The following is a 21,935-nucleotide window of genomic DNA, read 5'->3' as shown; positions in this document are numbered from 1 at the left end:
AAAGCGGGAAACATGGTAGAGGCATATAGCCTCCGGTACGATAGAGCGTTTTTTTTTTTTTGTGTGTGTGTGTGTGTGCTCCTGACTGTGCCGCCACACCTATTGTGCACCGTGAGAGCTTGGAAATTAAACCAAGTCTAGAGATATAGTCAAAGGCAGGAACAAACTTAATGCAGCTCTGAAGCAGCTCCAAGTGTCGGAACAAAGTTTGCTTTCAGCGCCTTTAACACCGCGTTCTTTTAGGTCAATGCGCGCACCGGCCCTGGGCTCGTGGCACAGACTTACGTGGCCTGCAAGTAACTTGGAAAGGCTGAACGAAAGACAACTGAAGTTTGAAAGCGCAATGTGGAAGCAAAAGCCAGACAGCCTCACAATAATGCATCCGTGCCGGCACAGTCGGGCTCACATAGCGCACCGAGGCGACGGCTAGCCCTTGATTGTTTTCGGTTCTCGATTTCTAATTCCGCGCGACCCTCCCGACGGGTGCCTTCCAAGCTGAACAGCACGAGGACTAAGGCTGGAGAAGTCTTGATCCGTCCTTAGCATTCCTGACATATTCTGGTCCTTTCTTCATAGGCATCTTCCTTCTTTTTTATTCCTTCGCTCGCTAGCACAATTTTCATGTCCTTTCCGGTTTCTTCAAGCACCGCCTTTGTGTTGGAATCGCGCGGCGGGAGCGCCTGCCAACATGGCCGCCGCCGACCGAAGATGCCTACAAGTGCACCGGGCCCACACGCACCCTCACTACTACGTTGTACGATGGTCTCTCCTTCGGCCCTTCTCTCTTCTTGTCTCCCGAGCGAACATAAAAAGCACGGAGAGGATGTTCGGCGCGTCTCGCGCATTTTTCTCTCTTTCGCTCTGTTCACTCTTTTCTATCAAACCCTCCTCGCGCTCTCCGCCTCTTCCGCGGGCGCCCTCCTCCTCTGACCCGCTAACTCCTTTCCACCTTGCCGCTTGGCGCGCGCTCCAAGGCCCAACCCTGGCACCCAGGGAGCCGGCAGGAACGATTCCGGCTTGTGTTTTGGTTTGTCTTCCCTGGCGGAGCGAGATTTCCCGCCAGCTGCTGCAGGCCGCCTGGTGTCCTACGTTTTCTTTCTCTTCCCCACCCCTCGCAAGCCGGTAAGTCAGTTACGTCTTATCGGCCCGCTACTGCGAATCCACCTCGGAAGCATGATGGGCTCTGGTTCCTTTCGATGCGCGCACCTGTTGACACTGTCAGTTTCGGTTCGTCCCCGTTAGTTTAGGTTAGAGAGACTGTCATCACGTCTTCGCTGGTCGGTGAACGAAACGGTTCGAGCGGTGTTGAAAATATCCAGGCGACTTCTTTCTGCTTTGTTGTTTGTGTTTTTTTTTTTTTCTGGCACAAGAGCTCATGTCGAGTACTTATGTTTTGAGCGTGGTGTTTTCGGAAGGAGACGAGGGATCCGCGCTTTGAGTCAGCATGTGTCGTGTGTTAGATCGCCTGACTTTTGCTGAGAAAACAAAAGCATTCGGTGTCGTCTAGTTTCACCGAAGCGTTGCGTTTTTGACACCAGTTCTAATGCAACCATTATATATGATGCAAGAAATCTCTCAAAAGAAGCTTTCCGTTAAATTCGAGTGACCGCGATGCAACTCGGTGATGCCTGGTCCCTGTTCTTCATAGCACCCTGTTCACAGTTCTGCGGCTTTAACTCAAGTACTGTCCGTACACGTCTCTACACCTTCTCTCTCCCTTCCCTCTCTTCCCCTTCTCCCTTCCCCCAACGTAGGGTAGCCAACCAGACCCTTGACTGGTTAAAATCCCTGCCTTCCTATATTCCTCTCTCTCTCTCTCTCTCTCTCTCTGTACACAGTTCTCGGACGGTCACACTCAAATTGATACTAGGCCCATTGAAAGTACCCCAACAGAATCTTCGTAATCTGCCTTTGCATATGCTCGATTTATTGTGTTTAGATAAATATATAACTATTGTTACGATGGTATACTGTGTTGACAAATTCATATCTTTTTTTTCTTTTTTCGGGTACCGTCATCGAAAAAGACGCAGGAAAATATCACCTTAGCTCTCATGTCCGTTAAGTTTCGTGTTCCAGTAGCCCGACCTGATGTACTTACAAACTTTTGCTTTACTGCAGTTCGTTGATTTTGCGACGGCCAACGACAAAGGCTGCTTTGCTTCACTGATCTATTCAAATTGGTGACTTCACCAGAATTGCACCATTCGCCAGGAATATGCCCAAAAGCCTACTCAACGCTCTTCGTCTCCCGCGACGTCCCTTCTTCAACCACTGTTGATCCCTTCGTCTCCATGATCATGTGATCCTCAATTTTGTTTTGGCTTTTAGAGTTTTTTCTTTTGGCATCTGCATGCAGCCCGTTCTAAAGCGTTCACATTGCAGCATTCTGGAAACACCAGCTTTCACGTATTGTCAGCTGAGAACGGGGAATGTTCGGTCAGTAAATGGCGCATGCTTCCAGCAATGCCGTTGTTGTGATGCTTCTTGCGCTCTGGATAAATCCCATAGGCACCAAATGCGAATGTTACTGCAATGTCTACAGGAGCGAGCGGCCTTCGAGAGTGAAATATTCAAGCAGGCACTGTATACAACAAGTAACTTACGGTTGTCCTAAGTGGATTCGAAAATAACACGCTATGGTACACAAGCGCAAATATTAATTAGTACGATGTGTATCCTTATTCCTATTTTCAATCGCTTGCCTATCCCATGGATAATTCAAGGTCATGACAAAGCACGTTGGTTTTTCGTACGCGCATAATCGTTCAAGCCCAATAATACCGCTTCCCTACAGGAGACAACTCATTCTTCTAGATGAAACACGATACAATGTTCGTATTCAGAGGCATAACAGTCACCGGTTCAGACAATGCCGATCTACACGTACTCTGTGATTTTTGCACGTTGTTGAATTGACGCACTGCACAGCGCTTTTAGAGATAAACCTTTGTTTAAAAAGGGTGTAAACATAAAAATGTTTACACCCCTAAAAGCAAAAAAGGGTGTAAATCTGTCTATAACTCACACCCTTGCTCCTAAAAGGGGTGTAAGGGTGTGATTTATAGACCGATTTACACTCTTACTTACTTTTAAGGATGTAAATTAATTAACTGGGTACAACACCCCCTTGGTGCCCATTTTTGCTACGAAAGGAAAATGAAGTGGCAGTATCGAGTAATGCACTTAAATCTCGAAGGTTTCCGAGTAGTGTTCGAGTGGGGTTGGTTGGTGCCAGACAATCAACGGCCGCGTTTAACGATAGCAGCATACAGTGCGATAGAAGTGAGCAAAACACAAGCAAACGATACGACGAAGAACGAACGAGCACATTCGTTTTCATCAGGTTTCATTTTTCATTTATTCTTTCTTTTTTTCACGGTGTCCTCGAGTATCGCTTAGCGAGACAGTGAATAAGCGTCCTCGCAAGATAAGGCTCTACTTCGCAACGTTGACATCTCTCAAACGCAACGCAGAACCGCTAGACGACGATACTGTGCTTTACGTGACGAAGCGTCGGTCACGTGCTTCTTGCGGGTGCGCGAACTGCAAAAAAAAAGAAAGAAAGAAAAAGGCCGCTAAATACAAACGAACAAGCGAGTTCGGGACTGTACGTTTTGTGAGAAATACCATAGAGATATGGCTTGTGTTCTTTTTCACTGCAATGATAATCGACATCTTTTCATTCGCTTCCACGAAGAATGGCGAGTGAAATACAAATACGGCAAGTGCATTGCAATATGCAGCACATTTATACATTACATATGAATGTTGTTTGCACGTAGAGAATCAGTGCTATTGCCGCCTGTCTGAGGTCAACCGTCTTAGCCACCTTTATAACCATAGCTGCATAGTGGTCAGCCGCCATATCCGACCCTGCAGTGAGTTCAGCTGTACTTGCGTTGCTTTTAGATATCAAACTCCAAACATCAAGCAGTTCGACTTCTGCATATGGAACGGTATACTGGCGTCACGACGAACTGTAAGCCCTTGCGAAATTAAGGTATTGTATATTTATTTTGCAGCGTTTGTTTGTCAGAAGTCCTACATTAACTAATTCTAGATTTCCGTGAAGGTTAACATATTCTGGGCGTTCATCTGCCTTTGAGATGTTCAAGAAAGTTCCAATGTGGCGCATAGCCAGTGCCGCACGATATCGCAAGGCGAAAACACAAATAGCGATAGCATGAATCAAACCGACCTCATTCACGCCGGTGCTGATGTGAGCGGCCTAAAGTATGCTGAACCACATACACGTGCTCAGTTTTTCTTAGACGCAATTGACAAGAGGGTTTCACTGCTTCCGCCGAAAGTCTCAGTCGTTCCAAGCTCCACGTGTGACTCTACGTTTGCATGTTTCAAGGAGCACGGTTTCACAGGCGTTGTTTTCTTCGATCTCAATTCTTTTTTTGTTGTTTTTGCTTGCTCTCGCTTTTTCGACTGTGCACGCACTCCTGTTACAAGGCGGCGCCGTCTTTACACCGGTTTAACTGGTTGTAACGTCACTGTCACTGTTTCCTCAGATTCAACTTTTCTTTCTACATTTATCTCGCTCTTTCCGCAAAGCGGCCTAACTGCTATGTATATGTATACGAGTACAGCCCTTCGACTGTCTTCAGACAGTCGAAGGGCTGTGATAGCATCACGCTGCTTCCTCGTTGGACGGAGTCGACAGACGTCTGAGAACGGCACTTTGTTACGGCTCCCTAAAGACCCCACCTCGCGGCGTCCTGCATTGTTTGTTCTGGCCACCCCTCCTGTATTTTGTTTTCATAACGCCGACCGACGCCTCTTTCGCGAGAAGCGATGAACGCGTGCTGACGGAAACGTCGCCGAGCCTGCGCGATAACTGGGTGCGATTTGCTCGTCACTGTGGCTTCGTTGACATGAACTCGACGCGAGCGGCTCGAGTACGAACCCGAACGCGTTTTATTTTACGCCCGTCATGCCGATCGGATCATGCGCCACCCCTTGCAGGCTGGTTGGCTGATCTCGCTTCAACGCCCGCTATGCCCGATCTTGTGACCCAGTCTCCGGAGGGGTCTGTTAAACTCAAAGAGTTTCTAACGGTCCCGCCTCCATAGAAATGAGGCGCCAACAACTGTCACACGGTTTTTTTAATGCTTTGGGACTCCATTTGCATGCAAGTGCAGTATATAAGTGGTTCCTTTTATGTTAACAGTTGCTTCGCCTAAAATGTGGTATTTTGGCAGCGCAAATAAATGTTTGCTCACGGCTCATCTTTAAACCAGATCTTGCGAACTGCTGGTGGCACTGCTCACTTCCAAGGTGACAGTGTTCATACTTTCTTAACAAATTCTCATGTACTAACTTAGAATAAAGAGCTGCGTGTACATTCAAGTTGAGAACGAAGCGCCGAGAAACAAGGGCGGAAGTGCAGCAGACAAACGCGCTTATGTTCTCAAGCTCAATGCGTACCAACTGGCACAGGTTTCGGCTCTTACGTTGTTCAAGTTACGTTTTTCATAGACTTCTTATGACGCTCGAGTACAATGCAAATGCAAAAACTAGGACACAGAAAGTCGCGACGATGAAAAGCGTGGACGTGGTCTCTTTGATAGAAAGGGTGCAAACCACGGTCTCAGCAAACCGTGCTCATTCTAAACGATCAATTTCTATCTAGGGCAGAGTTAATGTCGGCACTTTATATCCTCGTCGCGCATTTCTGTGCCCTACGTCTTGCATCTGTGTTGTGCTCCCGCACCGTGTGTTTGTAATAAGCGGAACATTCGTGGCAGACGCGTCTTCAAGGTGCCATGGCTCTTCGAAAACCACAATCCCGCTACATGCGTCAGCGCCCGCACAGGGCCACCTTTCCTTCTAGGTAGTCAAACGAGACTCTGGGGCATACCCCCTAGAGGACGGTGCTTACGCCATTGTCCTTCAAGCAGGTCTTGTCCAGTGGAAAACTGGAAGCACGCATCGCCTGCAGCGGGTCAGCACCGTGTTCGCCTCGGTAACTTCAGTTCCTGGAAACTCTCCAACTCTGTTGCATAGGAAGAGCACGGACGATATACCCGGTCCCCTCGAGACATCACGGTACTTCGCGGCAAGTGCCACGGCAGCTGCTAAAGTTGTTCTTGATGCCGATTTACGCGATAAAGAAACAAATAGGCGCACACTATTTTTTTGAAAAAAAAACAATAAAGAACCGGCAAGCCCACAAGAATATTGTCTCAGCCACGTAAAAAAAAGACGGGCAGGTGTTAGACACTTGCAACACAAGAACGAGAAAGCCTGCTGCACATTTGGTAATGCATGAAGTTAAACAATCGGGGTTAGGCTTCTCTGCAAGACATATTGGTAATGCACAAAGTTGTACAATCAGGGCTAGACTTCTTGCAAGAAATAGGAAGCCGCAACGGGAAATACACTAAGGCGACCTCCGCACCAAGGCGCACCGACGCTTGCTTCTTTAGCACATTGGTGTACTAGGGTGGTTCCATGGGCTAGTTGGTAACTCGTGATAAAAAATGACGCACAGCGCGAAGGACTAGGGCAGCGAGAGGCGACATACACCGACAACATACACTGCGCTGTGTATGTCGTCTCTCGCAGTCCTTGTCCTTCTTGCTGTACGTCATTTTTTACCGCCGTGCCGCACTTTGGCGTACTTGCACGGCCGTCCTCGCTAGCAGCCTGAGCGTGCAGGCTCTTCCATCGCTCACCCCCGCCGCTCCGACAGTGACGTCAATGCGCACACCGCACGCGCACGCCTTTCTGCGCAACAAGACCGGGCGCATCAGTAATTATTCAACATAAAATTCGGCAGACACTTAAGACGGCTTACGTGTGGGAATGCGCAAGCATTCTACCGTTCGAAGACCTCAGAAGTGACGTCAACGCGCTCAGTTTAAACACTCATGACGTGGCGCCACTTCCTCCTCCTCATCCGCAGTGTCACGTGGCTCCCCAATAAGGCACGCAATGCCACAGAAATGGCCGCGACGTGACGTCTCCAATGAGGCACGAACTGGGCACAGTTTTAGAAAGGAAGAGCAGTGAAGCGTGCGTGGTTTAGTGGAAGCGTGCCCGACTCACGCACTGGAGGCCCACGGTTCGAATCTCACCCGGACCGAAAGTGCGCCAAATTTTCTTTTCAGAGCCACTAATTTATTCTGTTTAATAGAACCTACTTGGCATATGTGCCGTCTACCCCCAGCATTTCTGAAGTGTTCTTATTCTTTGCAGCATCAGCCATTTTTCGAAGCAAAGCAGTTTTGACAAGGTCGCTACCAACATAGACAACTTAAGGCTTTCCCATTAATAGGTTCCCTCGAAAGTCACGGATCCTCGCTTGTGTAACTCACAACGCACGCGCTGATGCCCGTTTACGTAACAAAACAAACGATTAGACATTTATTTTTCGAAAAAAAGAAGAAAACGACGACCATATATTTAACCCATACAAATTTGCGCCCTTTCTTCGCATATAGCACTCCGCAGGCATGCGCTCACGCCGCTTTACACGATAAATAACCGAGTAGACACGGATTAATTTTTCCGAAAGCCAAAATCGGTAAACCTATATCCCATGAAACTTGTTTCAGGCAGGTCAAATAATTTCTCTCGAATGCGCTTCTTCTTCGCATATATAACTCCAAACGCATGCGCTCACGCCGATTTACGCGATAAATAACCGAATAGACACGGAATAATTTTTTTCGAAAAAAAGCCAAAATCGTTAAGCCTGTAGCCCATGAAAATTTCGTTTCAGGCAGGTAAAATAATTTCTCTCGAATGCGCTTGTTCTTCCCATACATAACTCCAAACGCATGCGCTCACGCCGATTTACGCGATAAATAACCGAATAGACACGGAATATTCTCCTCGAAAAAAAGCCAAAATCGGTAAGCCTATAGCCCATGAAAATTTCGTTTCAGGCAGCTAAAATAATTTCTCTCGAATGCGCTTGTTCTTCGCATATATAACTCCGAACGCATGCGCTGACGCCGATTTACGCGATAAATAACCGAATAGACACGGAATAATTTTTTTCGAAAAAAAGCCAAAATCGGTAAGCCTATAGCCCATGAAAATTTCGTTTCAGGCAGCTAAAATAATTTCTCTCGAATGCGCTTGTTCTTCGCATATATAACTCCGAACGCATGCGCTGACGCCGATTTACGCGATAAATAACAGAATAGACACGGAATAATTTTTTGGAAAAAAAGCCAAAATCGGTAAGCCTAAAGCCCATGAAAATATCGTTTCAGGCAGGTAAAATAATTTCTCTCGAATGCGTTTGTTCTTCGTATATATAACTCCGAACGCATGCGCTCACGCCGATTTACGCGATAAATAACCGAATAGACACGGAATAATTTTTTTCAAAAACAAGCCAAAATCGGTAAGCCTATAGCCCATGAAAATTTCGTTTCAGGGAGGTAAAATAATTTCTCTCGAGTGCGCTTGTTCTTCGTACATATAAATCCAAACGCATGCGCTCACGCCGATTTACGCGATAAATAACCGAATAGACACGGAATAATTTTTTTCGAAAAAAAGCCAAAATCGGTAAGCCTATAGCCCATGAAAATTTCGTTTCAGGGAGGTAAAATAATTTCTCTCGAATGCGTTTGTTCTTCGCATATATTACTCCGAACGCATGCGCTCACGCCGATTTACGCGATAAATACCCGAAGACACGGAATATTTTTCTCGAAAAAAAAGCCAAAATCGGTAAGCCTATGGCCCATGAAAATTTTGTTTCAATCAGGTAAAATAATTTCTCTCGAATGCGTTTGTTCTTCGCATATATACCTCCAAACGCATGCGCTCACGCCGATTTACGCGATAAATAACCAAATAGACACGGAATAATTTTTTTCGAAAAAAAGCCAAAATCGGTAAGCCTATAGCCCATGAAAATTTCGTTTCAGGCAGCTAAAATAATTTCTCTCGAATGCGCTTGTTCTTCGCATATATAACTCCGAACGCATGCGCTGACGCCGATTTACGCGATAAATAACCGAATAGACACGGAATAATTTTTTGGAAAAAAGCCAAAATCGGTAAGCCTATAGCCCATGAAAATTTCGTTTCAGGCAGGTAAAATAATTTCTCTCGAATGCGTTTGTTCTTCGTATATATAACTCCAAACGCATGCGCTCACGCCGATTTACGCGATAAATAACCGAATAGACACGGAATAATTTTTTTCGAAAAAAAGCCAAAATCGGTAAGCCTATAGCCCATGAAAATTTCGTTTCAGGGTGGTAAAATAATTTCTCTCAAATGCGCTTGTTCTTCGTATATATAAATCCAAACGCATGCGCTCACGCCGATTTCCGCGATAAATAACCGAATAGACACGGAATAATTTTTTTCGAAAAAAAGCCAAAATCGGTAAGCCTATAGCCCATGAAAATTTCGTTTCAGGCAGGTAAAATAATTTCTCTCGAATGCGCTTGTTCTTCGCATATATAACTCCGAACGCATGCGCTCACGCCGATTTACGCGTAAAATAACCGAATAGGTACGGATTAATTTTTTCGAAAAAAAGCCAAAATCGGTAAGCCTATAGCCCATCAAAATTTTGTTTCAGGCAGGTAAAATAATTTCTCTCGAATGCGCTTGTTCTTCGCATATATAACTCCGAACGCATGCGCTCACGCCGATTTACGCGATAAATAACCGAATAGACACGGAATAATTTTCTTCAAAAATAAGCCAAAATCGGTAAGCCTATAGCCCATGAAAATTTCGTTTCAGGGAGGTAAAATAATTTCTCTCGAATGCGCTTGTTCTTCGTACATATAAATCCAAACGCATGCGCTCACGCCGATTTACGCGATAAATAACCGAATAGACACGGAATAATTTTGTTCGAAGAAAAGCCAAAATCGGTAAGCCTATAGCCCATGAAAATTTCGTTTCAGGCAGCTAAAATAATTTCTCTCGAATGCGCTTGTTCTTCGCATATATAACTCCGAACGCATGCGCTGACGCCGATTTACGCGATAAATAGCAGAATAAACACGGAATAATTTTTTGGAAAAAAAGCCAAAATCGGTAAGCCTATAGCCCATGAAAATTTCGTTTCAGGCAGGTAAAATAATTTCTCTCGAATGCGTTTGTTCTTCGTATATATAACTCCGAACGCATGCGCTCACGCCGATTTACGCGATAAATAACCGAATAGACACGGAATAATTTTGTTCGAAGAAAAGCCAAAATCGGTAAGCCTATAGCCCATGAAAATTTCGTTTCAGGCAGCTAAAATAATTTCTCTCGAATGCGCTTGTTCTTCGCATATATAACTCCGAACGCATGCGCTGACGCCGATTTACGCGATAAATACCAGAATAGACACGGAATAATTTTTTGGAAAAAAAGCCAAAATCGGTAAGCCTATATAGCCCATGAAAATTTCGTTTCAGGCAGGTAAAATAATTTCTCTCGAATGCGTTTGTTCTTCGTATATATAACTCCAAACGCATGCGCTCACGCCGATTTACGCGAAAAATAACCGAATAGACACGGAATAATTTTTTTCGAAAAAAAGCCAAAATCGGTAAGCCTATAGCCCATGAAAATTTCGTTTCAGGGAGGTAAAATAATTTCTCTCGAATGCGCTTGTTCTTCGTACATATAAATCCAAACGCATGCGCTCACGCCGATTTACGCGATAAATAACCGAATAGACACGAAATAATTTTTTTCGAAAAAAAGCCAAAATCGGTAAGCCTATAGCCCATGAAAATTTCGTTTCAGGGAGGTAAAATAATTTCTCTCGAATGCGTTTGTTCTTCGCATATATAACTCCGAACGCATGCGCTCACGCCGATTTACGCGATAAATAACCGAATAGACACGGAATAATTTTTTTCAACAATAAGCCAAAATCGGTAAGCCTATAGCCCATGAAAATTTCGTTTCAGGGAGGTAAAATAATTTCTCTCGAATGCGTTTGTTCTTCGCATATATAACTCCGAACGCATGCGCTCACGCCGATTTACGCGATAAATAACCGAATAGACACGGAATAATTTTTTTCAAAAACAAGCCAAAATCGGTAAGCCTATAGCCCATGAAAATTTCGTTCCAGGGAGGTAAAATAATTTCTCTCGAGTGCGCTTGTTCTTCGTACATATAAATCCGAACGCATGCGCTCACGCCGATTTACGCGATAAATAACCGAATAGACACGGAATAATTTTTTTCGAAAAAAAGCCAAAATCGGTAAGCCTATAGCCCATGAAAATTTCGTTTCAGGGAGGTAAAATAATTTCTCTCGAATGCGTTTGTTCTTCGCATATATAACTCCGAACGCATGCGCTCACGCCGATTTACGCGATAAATACCCGAAGACACGGAATATTTTTCTCGAAAAAAAAGCCAAAATCGGTAAGCCTATAGCCCATGAAAATTTTGTTTCAGGCAGGTAAAATAATTTCTCTCGAATGCGTTTGTTCTTCGCATATATACCTCCAAACGCATGCGCTCACGCCGATTTACGCGATAAATAACCAAATAGACACGGAATCATTTTTTTCGAAAAAAAGCCAAAATCGGTAAGCCTATAGCCCATGAAAATTTCGTTTCAGGCAGGTAAAATAATTTCTCTCGAATGCGTTTGTTCTTCGTATATATAACTCCAAACGCATGCGCTCACGCCGATTTACGCGATAAATAACCGAAGAGACACGGAATAATTTTTTTCGAAAAAAAGCCAAAATCGTTAAGCCTGTAGCCCATGAAAATTTCGTTTCAGGCAGGTAAAATAATTTCTCTCGAATGCGCTTGTTCTTCCCATGTATAACTCCAAACGCATGCGCTCACGCCGATTTACGCGATAAATAACCGAATAGACACGGAATATTCTCCTCGAAAAAAAGCCAAAATCGGTAAGCCTATAGCCCATGAAAATTTCGTTTCAGGCAGCTAAAATAATTTCTCTCGAATGCGCTTGTTCTTCGCATATATAACTCCGAACGCATGCGCTGACGCCGATTTACGCGATAAATAACCGAATAGACACGGAATAATTTTTTGGAAAAAAGCCAAAATCGGTAAGCCTATAGCCCATGAAAATATCGTTTCAGGCAGGTAAAATAATTTCTCTCGAATGCGTTTGTTCTTCGTATATATAACTCCGAACGCATGCGCTCACGCCGATTTACGCGATAAATAACCGAATAGACACGGAATAATTTTTTTCAAAAACAAGCCAAAATCGGTAAGCCTATAGCCCATGAAAATTTCGTTTCAGGGAGGTAAAATAATTTCTCTCGAGTGCGCTTGTTCTTCGTACATATAAATCCAAACGCATGCGCTCACGCCGATTTACGCGATAAATAACCGAATAGACACGGAATAATTTTTTTCGAAAAAAAGCCAAAATCGGTAAGCCTATAGCCCATGAAAATTTCGTTTCAGGGAGGTAAAATAATTTCTCTCGAATGCGTTTGTTCTTCGCATATATTACTCCGAACGCATGCGCTCACGCCGATTTACGCGATAAATACCCGAAGACACGGAATATTTTTCTCGAAAAAAAAGCCAAAATCGGTAAGCCTATGGCCCATGAAAATTTTGTTTCAATCAGGTAAGATAATTTCTCTCGAATGCGTTTGTTCTTCGCATATATACCTCCAAACGCATGCGCTCACGCCGATTTACGCGATAAATAACCAAATAGACACGGAATAATTTTTTTCGAAAAAAAGCCAAAATCGGTAAGCCTATAGCCCATGAAAATTTCGTTTCAGGCAGCTAAAATAATTTCTCTCGAATGCGCTTGTTCTTCGCATATATAACTCCGAACGCATGCGCTGACGCCGATTTACGCGATAAATAACCGAATAGACACGGAATAATTTTTTGGAAAAAAGCCAAAATCGGTAAGCCTATAGCCCATGAAAATTTCGTTTCAGGCAGGTAAAATAATTTCTCTCGAATGCGTTTGTTCTTCGTATATATAACTCCAAACGCATGCGCTCACGCCGATTTACGCGATAAATAACCGAATAGACACGGAATAATTTTTTTCGAAAAAAAGCCAAAATCGGTAAGCCTATAGCCCATGAAAATTTCGTTTCAGGGTGGTAAAATAATTTCTCTCAAATGCGCTTGTTCTTCGTATATATAAATCCAAACGCATGCGCTCACGCCGATTTACGCGATAAATAACCGAATAGACACGGAATAATTTTTTTCGAAAAAAAGCCAAAATCGGTAAGCCTATAGCCCATGAAAATTTCGTTTCAGGCAGGTAAAATAATTTCTCTCGAATGCGCTTGTTCTTCGCATATATAACTCCGAACGCATGCGCTCACGCCGATTTACGCGTAAAATAACCGAATAGGTACGGATTAATTTTTTCGAAAAAAAGCCAAAATCGGTAAGCCTATAGCCCATCAAAATTTTGTTTCAGGCAGGTAAAATAATTTCTCTCGAATGCGCTTGTTCTTCGCATATATAACTCCGAACGCATGCGCTCACGCCGATTTACGCGATAAATAACCGAATAGACACGGAATAATTTTCTTCAAAAATAAGCCAAAATCGGTAAGCCTATAGCCCATGAAAATTTCGTTTCAGGGAGGTAAAATAATTTCTCTCGAATGCGCTTGTTCTTCGTACATATAAATCCAAACGCATGCGCTCACGCCGATTTACGCGATAAATAACCGAATAGACACGGAATAATTTTGTTCGAAGAAAAGCCAAAATCGGTAAGCCTATAGCCCATGAAAATTTCGTTTCAGGCAGCTAAAATAATTTCTCTCGAATGCGCTTGTTCTTCGCATATATAACTCCGAACGCATGCGCTGACGCCGATTTACGCGATAAATAACAGAATAAACACGGAATAATTTTTTGGAAAAAAAGCCAAAATCGGTAAGCCTATAGCCCATGAAAATTTCGTTTCAGGCAGGTAAAATAATTTCTCTCGAATGCGTTTGTTCTTCGTATATATAACTCCGAACGCATGCGCTCACGCCGATTTACGCGATAAATAACCGAATAGACACGGAATAATTTTGTTCGAAGAAAAGCCAAAATCGGTAAGCCTATAGCCCATGAAAATTTCGTTTCAGGCAGCTAAAATAATTTCTCTCGAATGCGCTTGTTCTTCGCATATATAACTCCGAACGCATGCGCTGACGCCGATTTACGCGATAAATACCAGAATAGACACGGAATAATTTTTTGGAAAAAAAGCCAAAATCGGTAAGCCTATATAGCCCATGAAAATTTCGTTTCAGGCAGGTAAAATAATTTCTCTCGAATGCGTTTGTTCTTCGTATATATAACTCCAAACGCATGCGCTCACGCCGATTTACGCGAAAAATAACCGAATAGACACGGAATAATTTTTTTCGAAAAAAAGCCAAAATCGGTAAGCCTATAGCCCATGAAAATTTCGTTTCAGGGAGGTAAAATAATTTCTCTCGAATGCGCTTGTTCTTCGTACATATAAATCCAAACGCATGCGCTCACGCCGATTTACGCGATAAATAACCGAATAGACACGAAATAATTTTTTTCGAAAAAAAGCCAAAATCGGTAAGCCTATAGCCCATGAAAATTTCGTTTCAGGGAGGTAAAATAATTTCTCTCGAATGCGTTTGTTCTTCGCATATATAACTCCGAACGCATGCGCTCACGCCGATTTACGCGATAAATAACCGAATAGACACGGAATAATTTTTTTCAACAATAAGCCAAAATCGGTAAGCCTATAGCCAATGAAAATTTCGTTTCAGGGAGGCAAAATTATTTCTCTCGAATGCGTTTGTTCTTCACATATATAACTGCAAACGCATGCGCTCACGCCGATTTACGCGATAAATAACCGAATAGACACGGAATATTTTTCTCGAAAAAAAGCCAAAATCGGTAAGCCTATAGCCCATGAAAATTTCGTTTCAGGCAGGTAAAATAATTTCTCTCGAATGCGTTTGTTCTTCGTATATATAACTCCAAACGCATGCGCTCACGCCGATTTACGCGATAAATAACCGAATAGGCACGGATTAATTTTTTCGAAAAAAAGCCAAAATCGGTAAGCCTATAGCCCATGAAAATTTTGTTTCAGGCAGGTAAAATAATTTCTTTCGAATGTGCTTGTTCTTCGCATATATAACTACGAACGCATGCGCTCACGCCGATTTACGCGATAAATAACCGAACAGACACGGAATATTTTTCTCGAAAAAAAGATAAAATCGGTAAGCCTATTGCCCATGAAAATTTCGTTTCAGGCAGGTAAAATAATTTCTCTCGAATGCGTTTGTTCTTCGTATATATAACTCCAAACGCATGCGCTCACGCCGATTTACGCTATAAATAACCGAATAGACACGGAATAATTTTTTTCGAAAAAAAGCCAAAATCGGTAAGCCTATAGCCCATGACAATTTCGTTTCAGGCAGGTAAAATAATTTCTCTCGAATGCGCTTGTTCTTCGCATATATAACTCCAAACGCATGCGCTCACGCCGATTTACGCGATAAATAACCGAATAGACAAGGAATAATTTTTTTCGAAAAAAAGCCAAAATCGGTAAGCCTATAGCCCATGACAATTTCGTTTCAGGCAGGTAAAATAATTTCTCTCGAATGCGCTTGTTCTTCGCATATATAACTCCAAACGCATGCGCTCACGCCGATTTACGCGATAAATAACCGAATAGGCACGGATTAATTTTTTCGAAAAAAAGCCGAAATCGGTAAGCCTATAGCCCATGAAAATTTTGTTTCAGGCAGGTAAAATAATTTCTCGCGAATGCGCTTGTTCTTCGCATATATAACTCCGAACGCATGCGCTCACGCCGATTTACGCGATAAATAACCGAATAGACACGGAATAATTTTTTTCAAAAATAAGCCAAAATCGGTAAGCCTATAGCCCATGAAAATTTCGTTTCAGGGAGGTAAAATAATTTCTCTCGAATGCGCTTGTTCTTCGCATATATAACTCCAAACGCATGCGCTCACGCCGATTTACGCGATAAATAACCGAATAGACACGGAATAATTTTTTTCGAAAAAAAGCCAAAATCGGTAAGCCTATATCCCATGAAAATTTCGTTTCAGGGAGGTAAAATAATTTCTCTCGAATGCGTTTGTTCTTCACATATATAACTGCAAACGCATGCGCTCACGCCGATTCACGCGATAAATAACCGAATAGACACGGAATATTTTTCTCGAAAAAAAGATAAAATCGGTAAGCCTATAGCCCATGAAAATTTCGTTTCAGGCAGGTAAAATAATTTCTTTCGAATGCGCTTGTTCTTCGCATATATAACTCCAAACGCATGCGCTCACGCCGATTTACGCGATAAATAACCGAATAGACACGGAATAATTTTTTTCGAAAAAAAGCCAAAATCGGTAAGCCTATATCCCATGAAAATTTCGTTTCAGGGAGGTAAAATAATTTCTCTCGAATGCGCTTGTTCTTCGCATATATAACTCCAAACGCATGCGCTCACGCCGATTTACGCGATAAATAACCGAATAGACACGGAATATTTTTCTCGAAAAAAAGATAAAATCGGTAAGCCTATAGCCCATGAAAATTTCGTTTCAGGGAGGTAAAATAATTTCTCTCGAATGCGCTTGTTCTTCGCATATATAACTCCAAACGCATGCGCTCACGCCGATTTACGCGATAAATAACCGAATAGACACGGAATAATTTTTTTCGAAAAAAAGCCAAAATCGGTAAGCCTATAGCCCATGAAAATTTTGTTTCAGGCAGGTAAAATAATTTCTCGCGAATGCGCTTGTTCTTCGCATATATAACTCCGAACGCATGCGCTCACGCCGATTTACGCGATAAATAACCGAATAGACACGGAATAATTTTTTTCAAAAATAAGCCAAAATCGGTAAGCCTATATCCCATGAAAATTTCGTTTCAGGCAGGTAAAATAATTTCTTTCGAATGCGCTTGTTCTTCGCATATATAACTCCAAACGCATGCGCTCACGCCGATTTACGCGATAAATAACCGAATAGACACGGAATAATTTTTTTCGAAAAAAAGCCAAAATCGGTAAGCCTATATCCCATGAAAATTTCGTTTCAGGGAGGTAAAATAATTTCTCTCGAATGCGTTTGTTCTTCGCATATATAACTCCGAACGCATGCGCTCACGCCGATTTACGCGATAAATAACCGAATAGACACGGAATAATTTTTTTCGAAAAAAAGCCAAAATCGGTAAGCCTATATCCCATGAAAATTTCGTTTCAGGCAGGTAAAATAATTTCTTTCGAATGCGCTTGTTCTTCGCATATATAACTCCAAACACATGCGCTCACGCCGATTCACGCGATAAATAACCGAATAGACACGGAATATTTTTCTCGAAAAAAAGATAAAATCGGTAAGCCTATAGCCCATGAAAATTTCGTTTCAGGCAGGTAAAATAATTTCTTTCGAATGCGCTTGTTCTTCGCATATATAACTCCGAACGCATGCGCTCACGCCGATTTACGCGATAAATAACCGAATAGACACGGAATATTTTTCTCGAAAAAAAGTCAAATTCGGTAAGCCTATAGCCCATGAAAATTTCGTTTCAGGCAGGTAAAATAATTTCTTTCGAATGCGCTTGTTCTTCGCATATATAACTACGAACGCATGCGCTCACGCCGATTTACGCGATAAATAACCGAACAGACACGGAATATTTTTCTCGAAAAAAAGATAAAATCGGTAAGCCTATAGCACATGAAAATTTTGTTTCAGGCAGGTCAAATAATTTCTCTCGAATGCGTTTGTTCTTCGTATATATAACTCCAAACGCATGCGCTCACGCCGATTTACGCGATAAATAATCGAATAGACACGGAATAACTTTTTCCGAAAAAAAGCCAAAATCGGTAAGCCTATAGCCCATGAAAATTTCGTTTCAGGCAGGTAAAATAATTTCTCTCGAATGCGCTTGTTCTTCGCATATATAACTCCAAACGCATGCGCTCACGCCGATTTACGCGATAAATAACCGAATAGGCACGGATTAATTTTTTCGAAAAAAAGCCAAAATCGGTAAGCCTATAGCCCATGAAAATTTTGTTTCAGGCAGGTAAAACAATTTCTCTCGAATGCGCTTGTTCTTCGCATATATAACTCCAAACGCATGCGCTCACGCCGATTTACGCGATAAATAACCGAATAGACACGGAATATTTTTCTCGAAAAAAAGATAAAATCGGTAAGCCTATAGCCCATGAAAATTTCGTTTCAGGCAGGTAAAATAATTTCTCTCGAATGCGCTTGTTCTTCGCATATATAACTCCAAACGCATGCGCTCACGCCGATTTACGCGATAAATAACCGAATAGACACGGAATAATTTTTTTCGAAAAAAAGCCAAAATCGGTAAGCGTATAGCCCATGAAAATTTCGTTTCAGGCAGGTAAAATAATTTCTCTCGAATGCGTTTGTTCTTCGTATATATAACTCCAAACGCATGCGCTCACGCCGATTTACGCGATAAATAACCGAATAGACACGGAATAATTTTTTTCGAAAAAAAGCCAAAATCGGTAAGCCTATAGCCCATGAAAATTTCGTTTCAGGCAGGTAAAATAATTTCTTTCAAATGCGCTTGTTCTTCGCATATTTAACTCCAAACGCATGCGCTCACGCCGATTTACGCGATAAATAACCGAATAGACACGGAATATTTTTCTCGAAAAAAAGATAAAATCGGTAAGCCTATAGCCCATGAAAATTTCGTTTCAGGCAGGTAAAATAATTTCTTTCGAATGCGCTTGTTCTTCGCATATTTAACTCCAAACGCATGCGCTCACGCCGATTTACGCGACAAATAACCGAATAGACACGGAATATATTTCTCGAAAAAAAGAAAATCGGTAAGCCAATAGCCCATGAAAATTTCGTTTCAGGCAGGTAAAATAATTTCTCTCGAATGCGCTTGTTCTTCGCATATATAACTCCAAACGCATGCGCTCACGCCGATTTACGCGATAAATAACCGAATAGACACGGAATATTTTTCTCGAAAAAAAGATAAAATCGGTAAGCCTATAGCCCATGAAAATTTCGTTTCAGGCAGGTAAAATAATTTCTTTCAAATGCGTTTGTTCTTCGTATATATAACTCCGAACGCATGCGCTCACGCCGATTTACGCGATAAATAACCGAATAGACACGGAATATTTTTCTCGAAAAAAAGTCAAATTCCGTAAGCCTATAGCCCATGAAAATTTCGTTTCAGGCAGGTAAAATAATTTCTTTCGAATGCGCTTGTTCTTCGCATATATAACTCCAAACGCATGCGCTCACGCCGATTTACGCGATAAATAACCGAATAGACACGGAATAATTTTTTTCGAAAAAAAGCCAAAATCGGTAAGCCTATATCCCATGAAAATTTCGTTTCAGGCAGGTAAAATAATTTCTTTCGAATGCGCTTGTTCTTCGCATATATAACTGCAAACGCATGCGCTCACGCCGATTCACGCGATAAATAACCGAATAGACACGGAATATTTTTCTCGAAAAAAAGATAAAATCGGTAAGCCTATAGCCCATGAAAATTTCGTTTCAGGCAGGTAAAATAATTTCTTTCGAATGCGCTTGTTCTTCGCATATATAACTACGAACGCATGCGCTCACGCCGATTTACGCGATAAATAACCGAACAGACACGGAATATTTTTCTCGAAAAAAAGATAAAATCGGTAAGCCTATAGCACATGAAAATTTTGTTTCAGGCAGGTCAAATAATTTCTCTCGAATGCGTTTGTTCTTCGTATATATAACTCCAAACGCATGCGCTCACGCCGATTTACGCGATAAATAACCGAATAGACACGGAATAACTTTTTCCGAAAAAAAGCCGAAATCGGTAAGCCTATAGCCCATGAAAATTTCGTTTCAGGCAGGTAAAATAATTTCTCTCGAATGCGCTTGTTCTTCGCATATATAACTCCAAACGCATGCGCTCACGCCGATTTACGCGATAAATAACCGAATAGGCACGGATTAATTTTTTCGAAAAAAAGCCAAAATCGGTAAGCCTATAGCCCATGAAAATTTTGTTTCAGGCAGGTAAAACAATTTCTCTCGAATGCGCTTGTTCTTCGTATATATAACTCCAAACGCATGCGCTCACGCCGATTTACGCGATAAATAACCGAATAGACACGGAATAATTTTTTTCGAAAAAAAGCCAAAATCGGTAAGCCTATAGCCCATGAAAATTTCGTTTCAGGCAGGTAAAATAATTTCTTTCGAATGCGCTTGTTCTTCGCATATATAACTCCAAACGCATGCGCTCACGCCGATTTACGCGATAAATAACCGAATAGACACGGAATAATTTTTTTCGAAAAAAAGCCAAAATCGGTAAGCCTATAGCCCATGAAAATTTCGTTTCAGGCAGGTAAAATAATTTCTTTCGAATGCGCTTGTTCTTCGCATATATAACTGCAAACGCATGCGCTCACGCCGATTTACGCGATAAATAACCGAATAGACACGGAATATTTTTCTCGAAAAAAAGATAAAATCGGTAAGCCTATAGCCCATGAAAATTTCGTTTCAGGCAGGTAAAATAATTTCTCTCGAATGCGCTTGTTCTTCGCATATATAACTCCAAACGCATGCGCTCACGCCGATTTACGCGATAAATAACCGAATAGACACGGAATAATTTTTTTCGAAAAAAAGCCAAAATCGGTAAGCGTATAGCCCATGAAAATTTCGTTTCAGGCAGGTAAAATAATTTCTCTCGAATGCGTTTGTTCTTCGTATATATAACTCCAAACGCATGCGCTCACGCCGATTTACGCGATAAATAACCGAATAGACACGGAATAATTTTTTTCGAAAAAAAGCCAAAATCGGTAAGCCTATAGCCCATGAAAATTTCGTTTCAGGCAGGTAAAATAATTTCTTTCGAATGCGCTTGTTCTTCGCATATATAACTCCAAACGCATGCGCTCACGCCGATTTACGCGACAAATAACCGAATAGACACGGAATATATTTCTCGAAAAAAAGAAAATCGGTAAGCCAATAGCCCATGAAAATTTCGTTTCAGGCAGGTAAAATAATTTCTCTCGAATGCGCTTGTTCTTCGCATATATAACTCCAAACGCATGCGCTCACGCCGATTTACGCGATAAATAACCGAATAGACACGGAATATTTTTCTCGAAAAAAAGATAAAATCGGTAAGCCTATAGCCCATGAAAATTTCGTTTCAGGCAGGTAAAATAATTTCTTTCAAATGCGTTTGTTCTTCGTATATATAACTCCATACGCATGCGCTCACGCTGATTTACGCGATAAATAACCGAATAGACACGGAATATTTTTCTCGAAAAAAAGATAAAATCGGTAAGCCTATAGCCCATGAAAATTTCGTTTCAAGCAGGTAAAATAATTTCTCTCGAATGCGCTTGTTCTTCGCATATATCACTCCAAACGCATGCGCTCACGTCGATTTACGCGATAAATAACCGAATAGACACGGAATAATTTTTTTCGAGAAAAAGCCAAAATCGGTAAGCTTATAGCCCATGAAAATTTCGTTTCAGGCAGGTAAAATAATTTCTTTCGAATGCGCTTGTTCTTCGCATATATAACTCCAAACGCATGCGCTCACGCCGATTTACGCGACAAATAACCGAATAGACACGGAATATATTTCTCGAAAAAAAGAAAATCGGTAAGCCAATAGCCCATGAAAATTTCGTTTCAGGCAGGTAAAATAATTTCTCTCGAATGCGCTTGTTCTTCGCATATATAACTCCAAACGCATGCGCTCACGCCGATTTACGCGATAAATAACCGAATAGACACGGAATATTTTTCTCGAAAAAAAGATAAAATCGGTAAGCCTATAGCCCATGAAAATTTCGTTTCAGGCAGGTAAAATAATTTCTTTCAAATGCGTTTGTTCTTCGTATATATAAC

General features: G+C 41.9%; 1 protein-coding gene across 1 annotated transcript in view; it reads left to right on the top strand.

The window, feature by feature from the left end:
* The first annotated feature begins 971 nt into the window (after window positions 1–971).
* Window positions 972–21,935, top strand: part of LOC126546273 (excitatory amino acid transporter 2-like) — an 87,715-nt gene continuing 66,751 nt past the window's right edge. The window contains exon 1 of the mRNA XM_050194426.3: window positions 972–1,122. The gene's annotated coding sequence lies outside the window, so the exon portion shown is untranslated. The remainder of the gene's footprint in view (window positions 1,123–21,935) is intronic.

This window comes from Dermacentor andersoni, chromosome 10, assembly GCF_023375885.2.
Source record: "Dermacentor andersoni chromosome 10, qqDerAnde1_hic_scaffold, whole genome shotgun sequence".
In the NCBI taxonomy this organism is placed as follows: Eukaryota; Metazoa; Arthropoda; class Arachnida; order Ixodida; family Ixodidae; genus Dermacentor; species Dermacentor andersoni.
This window is presented reverse-complemented; position numbering and strand designations above follow the sequence as displayed.